Source organism: Dermochelys coriacea, chromosome 5 (genome assembly GCF_009764565.3).
Source record: "Dermochelys coriacea isolate rDerCor1 chromosome 5, rDerCor1.pri.v4, whole genome shotgun sequence".
Lineage (NCBI taxonomy): Eukaryota > Metazoa > Chordata > Testudines > Dermochelyidae > Dermochelys > Dermochelys coriacea.
Window position 1 is genome coordinate 9,810,127 of NC_050072.1, and position 21,122 is coordinate 9,831,248.

The following is a 21,122-nucleotide window of genomic DNA, read 5'->3' on the forward strand; positions in this document are numbered from 1 at the left end:
AAGGTGCCACAAGTACTCCTTTTCTTTTTGCGAATACAGACTAACACGGCTGCTACTCTGAAATAAGTTCAGACAGTGAATTGGTGACAGCGCCAGGTATAGAAACAAGAATCCTCTCTCTTAGTCCCTTGCACTAACCATTAGACCATGCAACTTCCCAGTCATCAGCCTTCAACAGGAGCCATTTCTCCCTTTCATCACCAATATTGTCTACTTCGGTGCTAGCTGACATTCCTGAAGAAAACTGAGGGGAAGAATCGACTGACCCTAACACTCTTTTCACTTAATGACTATGACAGATCTTATTTGTCTGGAGTCCAGGAGAACAGAGGCAGACTGAGCATTGATATTTACTGAGGGAATATAAACTCTTATGGAAGACAGAGTCACTCAGGCCAATGCAAAAACACCAGAGTGATATGCTGACCTGCCACTAATTTGTAGTGATCATGATGTCTCGGGATCAGACATCGGGGATTTTGACAGACTGCAGTGTTGTAACATTCTGTCTGATGAGCTTTGCCAGCCAGATCCAGTGAAGCTACGACATGAGGTCTCTTCACACAAGTCTCTGTGGGAAGCTAGACAAAAAGGGGAGCATCTCTCTTTAACTGAACTATTCCAGCAAGACTTGAATCAAGCAGCTCCATCAAGGATCTAAGGAAAGAGAACCAGAATCAAATGGAGGGGGGAATTTTCAGATAACAATCTTCCCTCTGCAGAATGATATTTTTGGGGTGCTTTTATTGTGTAATACTCATGTCCCTGCTGACTGTGAGCTTTCTAAATCAAGGCATTGAGCCTCAGTAGTCAGCTACAAAACTATGAGCTTTGCTGGTTGCATCTGCGCTCAATGTGTATCCACGCAGCACTCAATAAACCTCCGAAATCCTGCCCAAGCATGCATTGAGAGAGTTTTTGAGAGCAAACCGCTTGTTTCAAAGTATTATGGGATCAGATATCTCCCTCAGGACAATGTACTGTATGTTATTTGTGTGCTCATTTTATAAAACAATGCCAAATTCTGACACCTTGCTCACAACGATGAGTGTCTTACAACACAAATAGTCCTACTGGAGGAAATGGGACCACTTGTTCAGTAAAGTGTTACTCAATATCAGTATATCAGAATCTGACCCCGGATATTTTTATTGGGGGACTGATCTAGCCCTTGTCTGTAGTGTTAAAAAGTCATCACCAGATGGAGGAGAAAAGGTGGAGGAGTTGCACTGTATGTAAAGGAGCAGTATGATTGCTCAGAGTTCCAGTAAAAAACTGGAGAAAAGCCTGTTGAGAGTCTTTGGGTTACATTTAGAGGCGAGAGCAACAAGGGTGATGTCATGGTGGGCATCTACTATAGACCACCAGACCAGAAGGATGAGGTAGACGAAGCTTTCTTTGGACAATGAACAGAAGTTTCCAGATCACAGATCCTGGTTCTCATGGGGGGACTTCAATCATCCTGACATCTGCTGGGAAAGCAATACAGCAATGCTCAGACAATCCAGGAAGTTTTTGGAGAGTGTTGGGGACAACTTCCTGGTGCAAGTGCTGGGGGAACCAACTAAGGGCCATGCTCCTCTTGACCTGCTGCCCACACCCAGGGAAGAATTGGAAGGGGAAGTAGAAGTGAGATGGTCTAGTTCAGTATCGTGACAAAAGGAAGAAAGGAGAGCAGCAGAATACGGACCCTAGACTTCGGAAAAGCAGACTTTCACTCCCTCAGAGAACTAATGGCAGGATCCCCTGGGAGACTAATATGAGGGGGAAAGGAGTCCAGGAGAGCTGGCTGTATTTTAAAGAAGCCTTATTGAGAGCGCAGGTACAAACCATCCCGATGTGCAGAAAGAATAGCAAATATGGCAGGCAACCAGCTTGGCTTAACAGAGAAATCTTTGGTGAGCTTAAATACTAAAAGGAAGCTTACAAGAAGTGGAAACTTGGACAGATGACTAGGGTGGAGTATAAAAATATTGCTTCAGCATGCAGGGGTGAAATCAGAAGGGCCAAAGCACAATTGGAGTTTCAGCTAGCAAGGGATATGAAAAGTAACAAGAAGGGTTTCTACAGGTATGTTAGCAAGAAGGAGGTCAGGAAAAGTGTGGGACCCTTACTGAATGGGGGAGGCAACCCAGTGACAGATGATGTGGAAAAAACTGAAGTACTTAATGCTTTTTTTTGCCTCGGTCTTCACAAACAAGGTCTGCTCCCAGACTGCTGCACTGGGCAGCACATTATGGGGAGGAGGTGAGCAGCCCTCAGTGGTGAAAGAACAGGTTAAGGACTATTTAGAAAAGCTGGACATGCATAAGTCCATGGGGTCAGATGCAGTGCATCTGAGGGTGCTGAGGGAGTGGCTGATGCGATTGCAGAGCCATTAGCCATTATCTTTTAAAACTTGTGGTGATCGGAGGTGATCCTGGACAACTGGAAAAAGGCTAATGTAGTCCGCATCTTTCAAAAAGGGAAGAAGGAGAAGCCAGGGAACTATAGACCAGTCAGCCTCACCTCAGTCCTTGGAAAAATCATGGAGCAGGTCCTCAAAGAATCCATTTTGAAGCACTTGGAGGAGAGGAAGATGATCAGGAACAGTCAACATGGATTCATCAAGGGCAAGTCATGCCTGACCAACCTGATTGCCTTCTATGATGAGATAACTGGCTCTGTGGATGTGAGGAAAGAGGTGGACATGATATGTCGTGACTTTAGCAAATCTTTTGATACATTCTCCCACAGTATACTTGCCAGCAAATTAAAGAAGTATGGATTGGATAAATGGACTATACAGTGGATTGAAAGTTGGCTAGATCATTGGGCTCAACGGGTAATGATCAACAGCTCGATGTCTATTTGGCAGCCGGTCTCAAGCGCAATGCCCCAGAAGTCTGTCCAGGGGCTGGTTTTGTTCAACATCTTCATTAATGATCTGGATGATGGGATGGATTGCACCCTCAGCAAATTCGCAGATGACACTAAGCTGGGGGGGAGAGGTAGACACGCTGGAGGGTAGGGATACGGTTCAGAGTGACCTAGACAAATTGGAGAATTGGAATAAAAGAAATCTGATGAAGTTCAACAAAGACAAGTGCAGAGTCCTGCACTTAGGATGGAAGAATCCTATGAACTACTACAGCCTGGGGACTGACTGGCTAAGCGGCAGTTCTGCAGAAACGGACCTGGGGATTACAGTGGATGAGAAGCTGGATATGAATCCACAGTGTGCCCTTTGTTGTCAAGAAGTCTAATGGCATATTGGGCTGCATTAGTAGGAGCATTTCCAGCAGATCGAGGGAAGTGATTATTCCCCTCTATTCAACACTAATGAGGCCACACCACATCTATAGTATTGCATCCAGTTTTGGGTTCCCCACTACAGAAAGGATGTGGACAAATTGAAGAGAGTCCAGTGGAGGGGAATGAAAATGATTAGGGGGCTGGGGAACATGACTTATGAGGAGAGGCTGAGAGAACCGGGCTTATTTAGTCTGCAGAAGAGAAGAGTGAGGGGGGATTTGATAGCAGCCTTCAACTACCTGAAGGGAGGTTCCAAAGAGGATGGAGCTCAGCTGTTCTCAGTGGTGACAGATGACAGAACAAGGAGCAATGGTCTCAAGTTGCAGTGGGGGAGATCTAGGTTAGCTATTAGGAAAAACTATTTCACTAGGAGGGTGGTGAAGCACTGGAATGGGTTACTTAGGGAGGAATCTGGTGGAATCTCCATCCTTAGAGGTTTTTAAGGCCCGGCTTGATAAAGCCCTGGCTGGGATGATTTAATTGGAGTTGGTCCCGTATTGAGCAGGAGGTTGGATTAGATGACCTCCTGAGGTGTCTTCCAATGCTAATCTTCTATGATTCTATGACAACTGTTCAGACACTATCTAATGAGGGGTCTCATAACTACTAGTGGACTTCACAAGAAAAAGCACCAGTATAATTTGGCTTCCATTTTGATGGTGTCAGGAAAGCAGCTGAAGACTGAATGGAAATGGTGACTGCACTACCCCAGCGGTTATTCCCTCCAAGTCAGGGTTGGGGCACATGGGTGGGGTACTATGGAGAAGTCAGCACTTCTGCCACTCATCCAGCACCTCTACATGAATAAACACTTCTGCATTCTCCATGGCTGTAAATCCAGCTCTTTTCCCAAGGACTGCCATCAGGATGTATGACAAAAATCCCCCAAAATGTTGGCTCACCCATTAAGCGTAAATCATTTATTCTTTGGGGAACACAGCAAACCCCGAGACCATAATTAAAATATGTTAATCTACACTGGGCATTTACCCATGGATAAATACTTCCATTTGGCACAATCTTCTTCTGAGATTTGAAGCCGATCTCAGAACCCCACTCCTTTTCCTTTTGACATTTTAGATCTTACTTTCGTGCTAACCTCCCCTGCCCCCCAGCAATTTGGACACTTGTTTTCTTTATAAGCTTTGTGAATCCAGTTTATGGTTAGTTTTACTGGGGGGGGCACAAAATGTTGTAGTTATGTGTTCATTAGAGCTAGAGGGGAAAAAATGAAGTTGGCTCCTAGTTTTGCTTATGTTGTTAAAAGAGACTCTGAAGCTGCAGTTCTGGAACAGGTCTCTTATTTCTTTGAAAGCATGCTGTTTGATAGACTGTCATTTGTCCCCTCCTTTCAGAAGAGCCAGCTGGCAGCTAAGTGCTAAAGCCAGTGACTTGCATGTGTTTTTCTGACATTTAACAAATGGGAACAGCTTGCAAATCTGCATTAACTCACTCTGTCTCACAAATAATCATCGGCTATGCGGTGTAGACATTCAGAACATTAGCGCAAACACAAAAGGGAGCAGGAGTCTGTGGGAAAAACAAGTTGGCAAATAAATGATGTTTTACTAAGGGACAGATAGAGCATTTCTGTTCAGATGGAAAGTTCTGATATAGATCTTGAAGGGAAAAATAGATGCTGCTAAGAGAGCTAAATCTTCCCTTTACAACCACAGGGGAGTCTACCAGAGCTGCTCCTGAAACTAAGGGGTCTCTCAGCTGCAACTCAAAAATGTTGATGGGTTGAACATTTTTATATTGCAAACAGCACCCCAGATACTCTGGGCACCAGGGAGAACCTAAGAGAGACACAGCAAATAGATCCTGGACCGTTTCCTCATCATCCCTTCTGTGTGAGAGTAAATGCATCTCCCCAAATTTCTGTCTCTCTTTTGGAATGTACTTAGAACCTGTTAGTATAATATCTAAGCACTATGGTGTGGTTAAGCCAAAAAAGGAGTGTGTTTCTCACAACACCCTCCCTCCCCCCAGTTTGAATGCATTTTGGGCAAAATAGTTATTCTATTGCTTTAGACTGGAGGTTGGGATTTCCCGTTGGGAGTTAGGTGCCTAATTCCCTTTGACTTCTCTAAAAATCCTAACCAGAGTCCTTAGACAGCTGGATGAAGATCCAAAAGACATTTCACTGTAAGATCTGTCTTTTTGGTCACCATCAGAGATTGAGACCAAGTCCTCCAGAGCTGAGACCATTTGTGACACCTTGCGCTAAAGAACTGAGTCCCCTGGCAGATAGTTGCAGATTGTCTGGATCTGGTACAGAAGAGGACATGCAACACACATTGAAATGAGTGACAGACTTACCCTGGATGGAGGAGTGTGATGTTAAATACCTGCAGTCCACAGCAGGTCTGGATGAGCTTTCACACTGTAAGAGACATCATCATGGTTACCATGAGGAATTCAACCTGAAACCTCCAGAGCTAAGAGGTAGGATGAGCCTCTCTAGTACAGATGGACAGGAAATAGTTTCCCATCATGTGAGAATTTTCAAGATTTCTAAAAAATATTCCACATCCTGACTCAGGGCATAAACTCGAAATCTCAAAAATGTGTGTAAACTGACAAACCAAAATAAATAAAGAAATAAATATATAAATGTCAGTGTGGATGAGTCAAAACATTTACTTTCAATATTTGTTAAATGTTTGGTTTCAATTTAAACCTTTCCCTCTTCTTTTAAACCTTTTTTATATATATAACAAGTTAAATTTCTAAACAAAATGTCATTTCAAAATAAAAAAAGTTTCAGTTTTTTTATTTGAAAATGTCATGTTGGCAATTTCAGGACTTTGCTTTTCAACATTTTTTCCAAGTGCAGATATTCATCAAAACCAAATCTTTCACATGAACAGTTTGGGGGCTAGACAAACTGTCATTTTGCAGCCAAAAAAAATGTCAAAAAGTTTCCAACTAGCTCATCTCTAGCTCCCTAGCTGGGAGCCATAGCAGACTCATTTCTTCAATCTCACAGGGTGATGTGTAACACACACTGAACAATGGGTTATTAGCATAGCTGATTCTCAGTTCTGTAATACCAGTATTAAATCAAGATAAAGCTGGCATAGGTGAGTGGGGAATGTCGCCCATTATGTGGTTTTGGGACAATCCCTGATAGATTTTATTTTCATTAAAATTTGTTTAGCTTCGTGAACAGATATAATCTTGCCATGTAACTTTGGTAATTTAAAAGGAAACTCTACCTATGTTGTTCCAGCCAGCATGCTGAAATTTCAGAAGATAATAAGCATCTTTCAGTGTGAATACATTCAGAAATATATAATGTATATTTCTGAGTTTATTTAACTAAGAGATGAATGGCTCTATATTGCATTACCTGAGTTATCCTGTCCCCACATTAATCATATTTTTTTAAAAAATATATTGTCTGAATACATATTTTAAAATAATATCAGTGAAGAAACTCAGAATCTATTTTGTCCCTAGTCTTCCATTACACACCAAAGTAAGGATACAGCAAGCTCTTACTAAAGCAGCACTCATCTGAATAGCCTCATTGACTTCATGGAGATGCCCTGTTTGAGTAAACACTGCTCATGGGTTTTGCAGAACTGGGTCCACTCTGTGGCTAAGCCTCCTACTTTTGGAGGCTTATTCAGATCAGAGCTAACCTCTCAACACGTTGAGGTTAGCCCAGTGCCAGTTAATAGGAGATGTCCCAGAATTTACCTGTGTCTGTCTAGTAGATGAGGCTAGGAAGGTCACTCTCCATTGATGGGTGTCACTTTGTAGTCAGTCCCTCACCTTTCCTGCTAAGATCTTACCTAAGTGCTCAGAAGAAAAAATAAAAGTTGTCAAAGGCAGGGATTGTGTGCTTGGGGCAAAACCAAATTAGCCATGTGTTTCACATCAATGGGGGGTCAGATCGAGGTCCCATTTTATGTCAACACTCAAAGCCTGCAAGTAGAGAGATGTATCAGATAGATGGTTTTAATTTTGGCTTATCTCTATGTATAACCTACTTCATCTATGAGCAAGACTAACCAATGAGAACCTGAAATGGGAAGACATAGAAGGGGGTGTCTAAAATTTGTGGGTCCTTGCTAAGATGTATCTATGTTTCAATAAAATACTTTACATTACTGTACATTTAAGATACCTCCCTTGCCTCAGTTAAATAGAAGTCCAGCTCAAAGGGATTGCTCCTAACTTCCCCTGCTCACCAGAAAACACAAATCACCTTTTCAAGCACTGAAATGTCATACTTGAAACAGCTCTTTCTGGCCAGACCGTACCCCAAAGAGGGCCAGATTCTGCTTGCCTTATCAATGCTCACTATAGCATGTACTCACCAAAGTAGTCCCATGGCCTTCATGAGACTCCTTGAGTGTGTAAGTACTACTGCAAATTGCAAAACTGGGCTCAGAGAGAGCAGCAAAACTTATCCCTAATCTACCTGCTGATCAATTCTCACACCTGTATTTAGCATCACTCAAATATTTGCAAATGTGTCTCTGGCTGCTCTGGGATAAAGACTCAACATTTGTGTCAAACAACAGTTATTTTATATACCCAGCTCCGTTCTTTCAGAATCTTTAGTCTACTAGTTAAAATCATCTGGTCATTTCAATCTGCTATCGGAAGTTCAAGACCATGGATGATAAATTACATGCACATCTCTAATTACTCTGTCATCTGTTTTCCCCTACGTACTGGGCAATTTCAGCAGAGACTTAAGTAGGGAACTAGAGTCACACTTTCCTAACACATATAGACTGTACTGTGCTTCTATCTCTGAAATGAAAGATCTGCCATTCTCTCTGTAAACTGCACAGTTCAGTGCCTTACCTACTCTCCACCTCTCTGACTGTCTGTCTGTCTCTCTATCTATATTTGACACTTCTGCAAGCCAGATTTCACCCTGAAAATTATGCCCACTCATAATAAATAAATGTAACAATAACACAGTATGGGGAGGATGCAAGATTTTTCCTTTTTTTTAATTAAACACAATTCTGACATTTTAAGAATATTCTTTAAAAATTTAATTGCTGAAGTGGGCAAAATTGCATGTTTCTTCATTTTTCTTGCCCTCTTTTAGTGTATTCTGTGCAGTATAGCAATGAGAACATGACTTACTATTGCCATGGAACAACATCTTCAAAGTCTTGCCTGTGATACTCCTCCTACCCCCGTCCCCATTCTTCACATACATAGACATTTCTTGTCTGGAATGGTATCCAGGGAAGATCATGGATCAAATGAATCCCTGATGTAACTCCACTGAAATCAGGAGTTTTGCCATCATGGATGAAATTGGCCCCTTCCAAAATTAGGTTCATAATAGTGATAAGTAGTTATTAAAGCTAAATCCAACCCCTCTGGAAGCCCAAAATAAAGTCCCCAACAGGCAGAGATGTTTCAGATAAAAATGATATTACATTTAATCCGAGAAGCAGAAGAAAAGAATTGTTTCAGGTTTGGGTCAGGAATGGATCAAGCCATCCAATTCAGGAAGAGACCAGAAAAATCCCTGAAGGGACTGCAGTGGAATTGAGAAGAGGGTTTAATTAAGGAAGCACTGCTTACAGTGTGGGTGTGAGAGTAAGGAATTCTGCTGGGTTTTCAGTCCTCCTGTGCCACTGATGCTTTGGGCATGCACATTAACCTCTTTGTGCCTCAGAATGCATATCTATGTAATGGGTATAATTGATGTATCTCTTTAAAATGCGCCTGTCAGAGTCTGGGCTCATCATGTGTAGTCAATATAAAATACTTATTAGCAAAACTGGCCAAAAATGAACTCCAGACCTCTCTCCAGCCAGAAAAATGTCTATCCTCTCCAGCTGCCAGCTACCCACAAAAGCCAGATGGCAAAATTCATTTATGTGCAGAAGGCTTGCACAAGGGCCCATGCAATGTTCAAATCCAAAGTTAGAGGCCAGGGGCATGTGTATTTTGCAGAAGGTCTGCACGGGTGTGAATTTTACCCTGAGTAGATGAGCCCTAAAGCATGCCCTGAAAGTTAACAAATGTGGGCTTTGCCTGTCCTACTGAAGTAGACATTCCCACAGTGGGGAAACTGTGAGCTTTCAGCAGAATATTTCAGCCAGAATTGAAAGATTTTGGCTAACACCCAAAATATTTTGATTTTGAAATATCACCATGAGGCATCACGGGAGTTGTAGTTGAGGTGCCTCGTACTCTCATTCTCCCCTACAGACTAGGCTCCCTGGTCAGACTATATTTCCCATGATGCACTATGGTCCCCCATTTTGGTGAGGGGATGGAGTGCATCAAGGCAGTCGCATGGGTAATGGTACATTATGGGAGATTAAGTCTGACTTGAGAGCCCAATTCAGAGAGAAAGGGAGCATGAAGCCACCTCAGCTGTAACTCCCATGAGGCATAACTCAGCATTTCAGAGTCAAAATCTTTCCATATTCTGATGTTTCATCGGGGTGGGGGTGGGGGGTAATGAAAAATTGAAATATTCCATGGAAAGCAGACTCTTTTTGTGAAAAAAATAGTTTTGTCAAAAATCCAATTTTCCACTGAAAAAAATTTTGATGGAAAATTTTCTAACAGCCTTCAACAGGATGGTTATTTTTAGACTATCCGGCTTTCATAAGGCTAAATGAATTCATGTGCACAAAGGAAAAGATTTCTACTGAGTTCAAAGAGCTTTGGATCAGGCCGATCCTTGAACTGAGATCCTTGGATAACGTTTGTCATAGAAAAGCAGAAAGTTAGTAATGAGGAAATAGAGGTAAATCTCTACTTTGCTAAACAAAATCCATGTTACTAGCAACAGAACAAATCCTACCAATTTACAGAATGACATAGGACTTTCTAACATTTATAAAGTCTCCTTTTCAACCTTAGATGTAATTCATGGCTAAAAATACTTATTCATGTTTGTAATTAAAAAAAAAGTTTTCTTTTTTGTTTTCAAACTTTTTTAAAATTCTGGATAATTGAAGATAATGAGCTAATATTTGGAGTGTACGGAACTCAGTGTCACAGGATTTTACTGAGGCAAATAGCTTGAGAAGCTTCAAAGGAGTGGGTATTTGTATGAAGAAGAGTAGCATCTGCTTCCATTACACAGGCTTAACATTAGAAGGGATATTGATCCTCATGCTTCAAGGCACAAGCTGATTAGCAATAGGGGTCAGGAAGAAATTTCCCCCAAGAGAGATTGCACAATTAATTAATAGGAGAGATTAGAGTGGTTCTGGTAATTAGTCTGGTATTCCCCACTTGTGAAAAAAAACTGCAATGGGCTCACCGGTCATTGTTTTGTCACGGTGTAACAATTTGTATCAGAAATGAGCCCAAACCAAATTCTCAAAAAAGTGTGGGGTGGGCGTGAGAGGGTCAGAATGCAAACCTGGATCAGATCAAAATTTTGTCCTCTGAATTCAAACACTCTCATACTTAGGGCTGCATCCAAAATCCAAATGTTGCAACTAAAGCACATATTCTAATTCCAAAGTAACTGGATGCTCAATGCAACATCTTTCTTGTATTTGGAAGTCTTATCCTCCTATTTGGAAATGAGCATCTTGTCTAAAATTAAAGCTGGAAGTGCAAATAAGCACTGTATTTCCCCCAAAGGCATGAAAAATTATATTGCAGGAGTTAGTAGCAATGTGTGTGTATGAGAAAGAGGTGGGGAGGGGATTACTGTCCCAGAAATGTGATTCAACCCCAAAAAAGCCAATAAAAGATCTACTCTGGTAAGATATATTAAAAAAGAGAGTTATCGTATTTTCTGAAATCATCAAAATGATGAAGTAACTGATCGCACCGAAGAACTGCTGGAACTGCACCCAATTCTACTGCAGAGTCCTGTGGCTCATACAAGGGGCTATAAATTTAAGCTTCGTATTTCAGGTCTATATCTAAAGAGTGACAGAGCCTCCTATCTCTTGATTCATCCAGAAAGAATGCATCATCTTTTGGTACTAATCTAACCAGGAACACTTTTGCCATGTCCATTTTTCTTTTTAAGTCAAAAAAGACACAGAAGAGATTAAGTCATTCCCCCTCCCGCAATTTGGGGTGTGAGGGCGGTGGAGGGAAGAAACAACCCAGACTTGACTCTACACTAAGCTATAGTCATCCTGTCTCGATACACTTCACAATGGTTCATTCCAACTCTGTGCTTTAACTACCATCTAGTGGCTGGATATTTATTTGCATTTCTGGGCTGGGTGTTTAGATTCAGACTTTTTATGCCTTTTGAGCAATGAAGAAATCTGGTCACTTTTTAAAAAAGTAAAAATAATAAAAAGCAACCTTTCATTTCCCTGTTTATTTTTCTGGATTCGATTACTTTTCCCCCTTTGTTCTGTGCAGGCAAAAAAAAAATAAAAATAAAAATCCACAGCTCTTAAAGGTCTGGCTGCTGCTGTCTTGCAACAGTTCTACGTGTTTTCAGTGTTACAAAGTGGAGAGAAGCTGATTTGTAAAAACTGCAGATTCATCACTTATTCTTTTCACAGGGCTGGAAAGAGCTGCCAGTGCAGGATCTTTCCCTGCGTTATATTCTCCAATCTCGCCCGCACATACTCCATTCCTTTCAATGAAACTGAATCCATTACCTCGCTGATTTGCATGTGAGGACAAGTATTCATATTTTTCCCATTCATTTGCAAAGCTATCACAGCATCTGTCACTCTGTCTATCTAGTATGCCCATCACTATAGTATCTGAGCACGATTATTTGATAATTGAGTGATAATTAAATCACTTTCTGTTTCAATGGATACTGGGTCAAATTCCTCCAGGGTGTAATTCTATTGATGTCAGTGGACTTACACCAGGGATGACTTAGACCCACTCTTTTCCACACTGGATCTCCACTCTTCCTTTCACTATTAGCAAGATTGTTTCCTCCTGCATATACAGTTCCATAAATTGGTGTGTGACACTGATGCATGGAAAGTTTCACCTGGGACATTTTGTGGAGCACATTCTGTCATAGTCATATCTCAGCCCAAACATTGCATCACTGCTGGATTTGAAGTCGCTAATGGTGGGGGATTGCTTGTTAAAAATTATCATAATGCCAGTGAAAGAAACAGGACTGAGATCCTGATGCCAGAGGTCTTTATTTATCTATTTTGCAGCAGAGGCATTGGCAGAGTATATTTCCATCTCAATATTAGACCACCAGTGTATCTCAATCATGACCTAAAGGGACCACCTCTAGAAGTTACTGAGAAGTCCAGTCAACATGGCCCATTTAAGTCTATCCCCTGAAAGGGTGCCAGCAGGGATGGAGTTGCTTCGACTGGGAGAAGCAACTCATTTACACTGACCATCAAACAGCAGTCTGGTGGTAATGATTTTCACTTGGGGTTGCTACCCCTAGAATATTCAGCCTAATCCCGTATGTCAGGTTTTCTCCCACTCCTTCGAGACCCTCTTCAGCAAACTCTACAGCAATTACCAACACTTTCAAGCTGTACCTAATTAAATATAATGAAAATGAGATAAACAAACCAACACAAGTGATCCTATATAATACAATCAATCTTGTCAGCTTATCTTGTGCCTTTTCCTAACTCTGCATCTTGTCTCAGCTGTGATGAGTCCCTCCCCAAGGTGCCACCTGGAACTGGGGTATATCCCTCTGTCTCACTAAGCTGGATTCCCTCTTGCACTGTGACATTGTGACAAGCTGTAAAGCCCTCCAATCTTGCACTCACAGGCAGGGACCACACCTAGCTGTGTTCATGAATGCTCTGGCCAGACACTCAGGAACCCACAATAGAGAGGCTACAGCCAAAATAACCCCCAGCTCCCCAGCTAAGACCCTAGAACTGTACTGTCCTGCCATGGGCAAAACCCGACCAGTATGAATTTATTACCCAGACCACCACTTCTACAAAGGAAAGTGGATACACCATACACCAACTCTTGTTCATGAACTGAGATTTATCCCTTTTGCACTTCAAACAACACAATGTTTTGGGTAATATATGAAATAGATTTATTAACTACAGAAAGATAGCTTTTAAGTGATTATAAGTGATAGCAAACAGATCAAAGTAGATTACCATAAGAAATAAAACAAAATACAAATTAAGCCTACAATATTAGCTAAAGATCTGAATCAGTAATCTCTCATCCTGACTGATGATAAAGCAGTCCACCGAGTTTCCATACACAGGATAGAAATCTCTTTAGCTCTTTAGCCTGGGACCAGCACTCCCCACCCCCACCCACCCACACACCTACCACCCAGTTCAGTCCTTTTCCTCCAGTACTTTCAGCTGTGTTGTTGTAGGGAGAGTGAGGTATCATCATGATGTCATTTCCCCCTTTTATATCTTCTTCTAATGTGCTAGAAAGCTCTTTCACTGTGACCTGGGTCCAAAGTTCCCATTGTGTAGTGCTGTCTCTGAGAGGTTTCTATTGTACACCGTTCCTGGAATAATCCTTGTGCTTGTGTGTATTTTCTCAATAAGCCATTAACATTGTTTGGCCTTTCTATTGTTGTATCTGAAAGTGGCTTGTGGGTGTTCTCAACCTCACAACAGGTTTCAGTAACACATACCTAGCCAAACTTAATAAATTCACATACAATGATAGCACATACAATCCAATGAGATATTAATGTGTAGCAGATCAAGACTCTTAGAATGATACCTCACAAGGCATACTTTGTACAAAACATATCCTAATTATATGATGGGGGTGCTGAAGGGGGTGCCAGGGTGTTACACCACCTCCTTTATCTTTTAAGATATTTGGGGTAGGGATCCCAGGCCTGACTCTCTGTCATGTTGCACCTTCTGGTCAATTACATGAAAAGCAGAGTAGAAAATACTAATAAATCAACATGGTGGCATTTAACACCTATTCTGTGCTGGTGTAAATTATTAACCAGGGCGTGAGGACATAGAAAATCAGGCCCATTGTTTTAATGTCTCTGTATAGTAACATGATGCCAAATTCAAATGTACAAAAAATATATCTTTTAATAAGTAGCAGTTCCTGAGCCTGGATCTGGGATCTACAGGGTGAAATTCACCCCTGTGTAGAATCCAGCACTAAAAGTGCTTAAAAAAGACCTTAAAAAGTGGATAGGCCTTGCAGTGAACTTCAGAACAGTGTGATTTTCACTCTACAGTGAGCAGAGGCAACAATGCATTTTAAAAGTGTGACTTTCTGATAACATCAGAAAAATTTATTTAATGTTGTTACTAATTTCATATTTCAAGAGCAGAAATCAACCAGCTATAAACATCTGGATTGACTGAGATCTCAGAATTGCATAGGTCTATTTGTTCTAACATATAGTTAGACCATTAAATTGCAAAGCCTTCTTGGGTTTGTCCAAATAAATAAAGACACTTCCAAATTGATTATCCATTGTTTGGAGGTAATGATACGAAATAAACTATCCACTCTGGGTAGCTTAACAAAAAGGTGCTTTAGTGCACTGATGTGCAATACCCTTTGGAATAAGCACAGGATCTTCTTACTAGTGCAGTTTCAGACTAGAATCCAGCTTCATCATACACAAAAAGGTTCCTCTTCTTTCATCTGTGCCCCACACCTCCCAGTGTTCATAGGCCCATGTATGGTGCCACAATTTCCAGCTGGGTGGGGTCGGACTGCAGAATTGTATTGAAGTGGTATCTTTCCCTAGTTAAGTTGCATGTTACTGATAACATTTAAATAAGCATTGGAGAAGGTATGAACAGAGAGGGATCCCTGAGACATAATTTGTGGCCTTGCTCAAATTTAAGAAGCCTCATTTAGCTCCACTAAAGTCAGTTGGAGTTTTGCCACTGACTTCAAAGGGGCCAGGATTTCACTCCAGGGGTTTATGGATAATATCGGGAAGATGGTTGGATATATAGTGAGGATGGCAGTGCAAAGTGAAGAACATTTCAGGAAGCCTGGAGTAGGGCTCTGTCTCAGGCATGATATCCTGGTGAAAAGTTCATTTCGTGTTTGAGTCTGCAAACCCTGCTTAGGTTGAATAGGTCCTTATTCAGCAAAGAATCCCATTTTAATTACAGAGACTGAATAAAAATACTTGCTGAGTAAGGTGCGTCTCAAAGGGTAAAATGTACCAATGGACAGAGAGCCTAATACTATTTAAGTGCTTCTGAAGCCATTGAGGCTTAAATAAGTCATAAATCCTTATTCAGGCTCTCTGTGTGGTTCAAGTCCCTGTTCTGTCACAGCCTTGTTACCTTGGGCTAGTGACTTAGGCCAGGTCTACACTATGAACTTAAATAGGTATAACTATGTCACTCAGGGGGTGAAAACTCCACATCCCTGAGTGACGCAGTTACTCCGACCTAACCCCCCATGTAGACAGCACTATGGCAACAGGAGGGCTCCTCCCATCGACAGAGCTACCACCTCTCATGGAGGTCGATTAATTATGCTGATGAGAAAAGCTCTCCTGTCAGTGTACTAGCGTCTTCACTAAAGTGCTACAGCATTATAAGTGTATACCTGTCTTTAACCGCGAGGTGCTTCTGTTTCCCATCTGTAAAATGGGGATGATGGTATCCCACAGGGGTGTCGTGAAGCAAAGTCCATCCAAAATTGTGAGGTGCTCAGCTACTACAATAATGGGAGCCAGGTAGGTACTTAAACTAAATCGTCAATAAGGAGAGTGGAATCTGGTACTTTATTCTGATTATTGCAAAACTCAGATCCAGATCTACATTAAGTCCTGAGTCTCTCTCTGCTGAGATAACCTACAACTGCTGCTAGTGAGTGCCACTTGTCATGGGGATTTCTCCAGGGCATCCTGCACAAGCCCACAGCAACATTTTTGGTACAAGACATGACTGTGGATTTATTCTTTTGCCAGCAATTCATCTTTTAAATGAACTGTATTTCAATATTCCTAAAACTTTTTTTTCCATTAGTGACATAGCTTAATTGCTGTATAATAAAAAAAGAAAAAGAGTAGCAAGTACCTGCCTGACTTAACCACCTTAACAGCATGGTGCACAATATAACTTAACAGTCCAGTGAACTGTCAGTGGCAGAAGTAATTGGAAATTGGTGGGATAGTTCTTCGTGTGATGGGGTGGGAGTTTTTCATGCCCAATTTTAATAGGCAAATAGCTCTCGGGGCAGCTTCATATTCTGGTCGTTAGTTTGTAACGTAACCTTCATAATGTAGAAAAGTTAAGATAGAAAAAAAAATTCCAATTACATGTGTAATGACTTGGCATTTGTAATAATGCTATCTAGCACTAATTCACCTGTTAGAGAACAGACTATCTTTTAGCTCCTGGGGTTAATAGAGAGCAAAAACTATTCTTATAAGAGAGTGGGAGAAAAGTGATTAATTTTTCCAAGAAAGAAAGAAAGAATTTATTGTGAGTTTTTGACTTGTTCTCTCGGATCAGCAGTCTATTTATTAAATATATTTTGCTAGAAAAAGTGTTATATTCACACTAACAAACTTCTATCATGGACTAGATGTTTGCCTGGCACTCAGATACAAGAGGATGGGCCCCAATAAAAGATTGTGGATGGATGAACTAAATTCTGCCCTCAGATGCATGCTCATAATTTCCAGTGAAATCAGTGGAAGATGCCCATGTATATATATGAGCAGAATCTGTCCCACAGCAGCATGGAAATACAACATGTGCAAATACCCACACTCACCTATATGCTTTTCTGTATCAGTCTTTATTGTACTTGAGACTTACCCCTGCGCAGAAGGCCAACACAAGGCATATGAATCACGTAAGCCCTATTTTAAAGACTTAAGTGGTACTTGAGTGGTACAGAATCATAGAAATTTAGGACTGGAAGGGACCTCGATAGGTCATCTAGACTAGTCCCTTGCACTGAGGCAGGACTAAGACCATGCCTGACAGGTATCCCCATTCTAAATCTGATAAACTTGGATTAGACTAAACCATTTCAGTCCTCAGGAGACTAAACTGCTGTGTGCCACAGGCAGAGAACAGGAAAGACCAAGGTGCCACCAATGCCTAAGGCCCCTGCAATGGCAGGGAACTGATTAGGTGAGACAAGCCCAGTACAAGACAAGAGGATACAGACAGACAGACCAGGGGAGTGCAATGAGACAACATCAGTCAGCATGATCGGCAGTGGTATCAATGCACCAACAGCCTAACCTCTGTAGCTCAATTTCTCCCATCTGTGAAATGGAAACAATAAAACTTCATAGTACCTGCCCCCCCATGGCAATTGTGAGGCTTAATGAATAAATGTTTTTAAAATGCTTTGTAGTAATCCCATGACAAGCATAATACACGTGCAAAATATTATTTACATTACAGATCAGCCCAAACTACTGACCCTTTGGATGCTCACCTGTCACAGTCCTCGATTTTGCAGGGAAAGGGGGAGCAGGTAACAGTTTGGATCTATTCCTAAAAACTGCCACTGTAATTTCTGTAATTTAGCTGAAGGCGACCTGCCCTTATTCCTGCTGCATGGAGCATTTCCTATCGTGCATCTGACGAGTTTTCAAGGTGCTTCAACATATCCTGTAGGGAAAGCAAATTGTCATCAAAATTGAAAATTCTGAATCTGTTTTCCTTTCTCCCTCAAGGTCCTTGGGGCTCTTGAAATGCTAAGTAGGAAACCAAGCTCCACACATGCATAAGAGATTTTCATATTTTAAAAGACAGACAGAACAGCAGCCAGCAGCAGCAGCGACTCCAAGAAGCTCGTCTTCAAAAAGGCAGCAGAAGGAAAGCTTACTGCTTGTTCGGCTGACATGTTATTTCAGCCAGTGCTCTGTTGACTGAGAGGCAGATTGCCTGGGGTTAGAGAATGACCCTGCCCTGTGGCATTGTTATCAGTGTTATTTTTAAAAGTGCAGAATTACATTTGGATGCAAGCTGCCTCCTTAATGATGGCTCAGCCTTTTGTGCATCTAAAAAGTCTGATTGATGGGCCATGGGGATAGGACAGGAGAATGGAGAAAGCAAGTTTATGAATTTGACATAAGATTTGAATCATAGCAGGAATTCCGCCAGTCTCCTTCGGCATAAAATTGAACTGGAAGGAGAGGTGTGCTGCATGTGTTGATCTTTCAGCACTCCTGTTTTCATTATATCTCTACTGATTCTGTAAACAGCCTACTGAACTTGCAAAATCTGGCAGGTGCTGATATATATATATATATATATATATATTGGACAAATTCTGTGGCATAGGGAAAAACTGAAACCTGATAATTCTAGGCCAGATCCTGAGCTGAGTAAATTGACGTAGTTCCATTAACTTCAGTGGAGTTATACCAGCTGAGGATCTGGCCCTGTATTCTTGCTTTGCTGTAACAATTTTTTTTTTCACTAGGCCCAATGTTGACATTTCGTGTTTGCTATTATTTTTTTCACCCTCTTTGTTTTGGGAATAGTAGGGCTTATCAAGTAAACAGCATTAGAACATTAATGTTAATGGGCCAACTCATCCCCAGTATAACTCTATTGCATTCAAGTTATGCAGAAATGAATGAGTTCGGGGAGCAAGCTACTCCAAGGATGATTGTTACAGAAAGCTGATTCTATACGCCCAGAGCCTTGTTGTCATTCCAATTAAATAATGCTGAACTCTGCAAGATGCTGAGCACTCAGCTCCCAGGAATGTCAATGGGAACAGAGGGTGCTCAATACCTGGCAGGATCAGTCCTCACGACACAGGTTTAGAAAACCACATAATGTTATCAAGAATTTATTTGCTTAGACTCCCATACTTGGCTGTCAACTCCTCTGACAACCAGTAGAAACTCCGGCCTTTTTGAAAAGGTTGTTCCCTAGAGGAGATGCTGGTGTGCAGCACCAGTCAGAATCTGATCAAGTGAAAAGAGGATTTTTTTTTCTATTGGTTTTAAACATTTCCTTGGAATGTGAGCAAAAAGGGCAGCAACACTGAGAGCTCAGGAGCAAAGAAACATAATAGAACCAAAAGCTGATTACAGAGGTGGCCTTGCTGTACTTAAAGAACCATTGTCCCAACCACGAACAGGGTTGTGCAAGGCGTTCTACAACAACATAGTAAACAGTCCCTGCCTCAAGGACCTGCAGTGTACATCTAAAAGCTTTTTTAGGAGAAATGTAAACCTATCTGGGAATCTGAAGCTGGTGCAGAATGCAGTGACTTGCTCGTTAAGCAGAGTATCCCACCATACACATATAATATCCTTACTCTGTGATCTGAACTGGCTGCCTGGGGGGTTTCAGATCGAAATGGCCTTATTTCCCTAAGTCATCTGATCACTGGTAGCATTCAAGCTGGAGCCCCACGGGTATAAATGAGAAGGGACAGCTGGCTGAGTGTTCTCTGTGGGACAGGGCAACACACAGGTTTTCTGGGGCCTGAGGCGGGTGCTTCCCACCAACTCTTCATCCCTGGGGAGAGGGGGATGAGAGGTTGGAGAGTGAGCAAGTCCTGTCCTCACAACTCCATCCCAATAGCATTCCTGTTCCATGGGCCTGGGCCTGGCTTCCCACTCCAGACATTGTGACCTGGCACACAGGGTTTCAGCACAATTCAGGTTTGGCCTGGCTGCCCCTTCATCATGAGGGCCTAAGGGCCAAATCTGAGTGGCGTTGTGATCCCGTGCTCCAGGTCGCAATGCCACTCACTCATACTTGATCAAACCACCACTCTGTCATGAGAGCACTGCATGGCACTGCAACCCCGCACACCAGGTAACAACATCACTTGATTTGGGGGTCCCCTCAAATGGAGGGCCCAGGGCAAACTGCTTTTTTTGCCCCCCCCCCCCACTCCCTTCTACATGGCCTTGCTGTGGAGGACCTGTGACTTTTACATTCACTCCTTGCTCCTGGTCTGAATGAGGACAAATGTGATGGCCTTAAGAGCATGCTGCAACCCCCTCCCCCCAGCACTCCGGCATCTGAAACCAGGGGAGAATTGGGAGGGTCGTGAATTTTAGGAGTGGGAGGATAGTTACCCTTTGAATTTGGCTGGTTTCCTTTGTCTGGATTCTGTGCATTTGAGTTATATTGAAGTGTTGTTTGATGTGGGTACTTTATTGTTAAGCCTGGACTAACCAGAGGGTATGGATAGTTGCCCTTTTTACTGTTTGCGTAATTTCAAATAAATAAATGTATTTGGGTGGCATGTACATGTGTGATTTCTCTTGGTTTATATTCTAAAACTATTTTTCAGTGGAGTAGAACGTTCACTGTGCAGGATTTCTATTCTATTGTATTCTATTCATATACCATGCCCACCACTGGTATCTGAATGCCATTAACTATTCCTGCTGCCTATTCATCACTTTAAACCTTTTTTAGGATATTGTTAGGGGGTTAAAGACTGTTGCCAATTCAGATTTGTTCCAGTTCATTAGTGACTGAAAGTCATTACCATCTGACGAATGTTGGTAGTCTCGGTCCAGTTGCTAGTGGACAGATCTCTCTCTCTCTCTCTCTCTCTCTCTCTCTCTCTCTCTCTCACACACACACACACACACACACAAACACACACACACACATATATCACTATCTTTGGCAACCTTGCTGAAAGTCTCAGCAAAGCGTACGAGGATTGACTAAACATGTGACATGAACAATTCTTTTGTTCCTAATGGGCGTCCCTATAGAACAGAAGAATGGGTGATGTACATTCCCAGGGATGGGCAAGGACGCATGATCTGCTTCTTCCCTTAATGTAATGTATGTACGTTATCTGGACTGAGAGTGCGTTCATTCTCCAAGCCATCAATATGACATTGTCACAAGCAACACATTCACTTAAAAAAATAAATAAGAACATGCTATCCTGTGCTGACAGTATTAGTCCTTGCACAGTCCCTGCCCCAAGAAGCTGACAAACTCAGA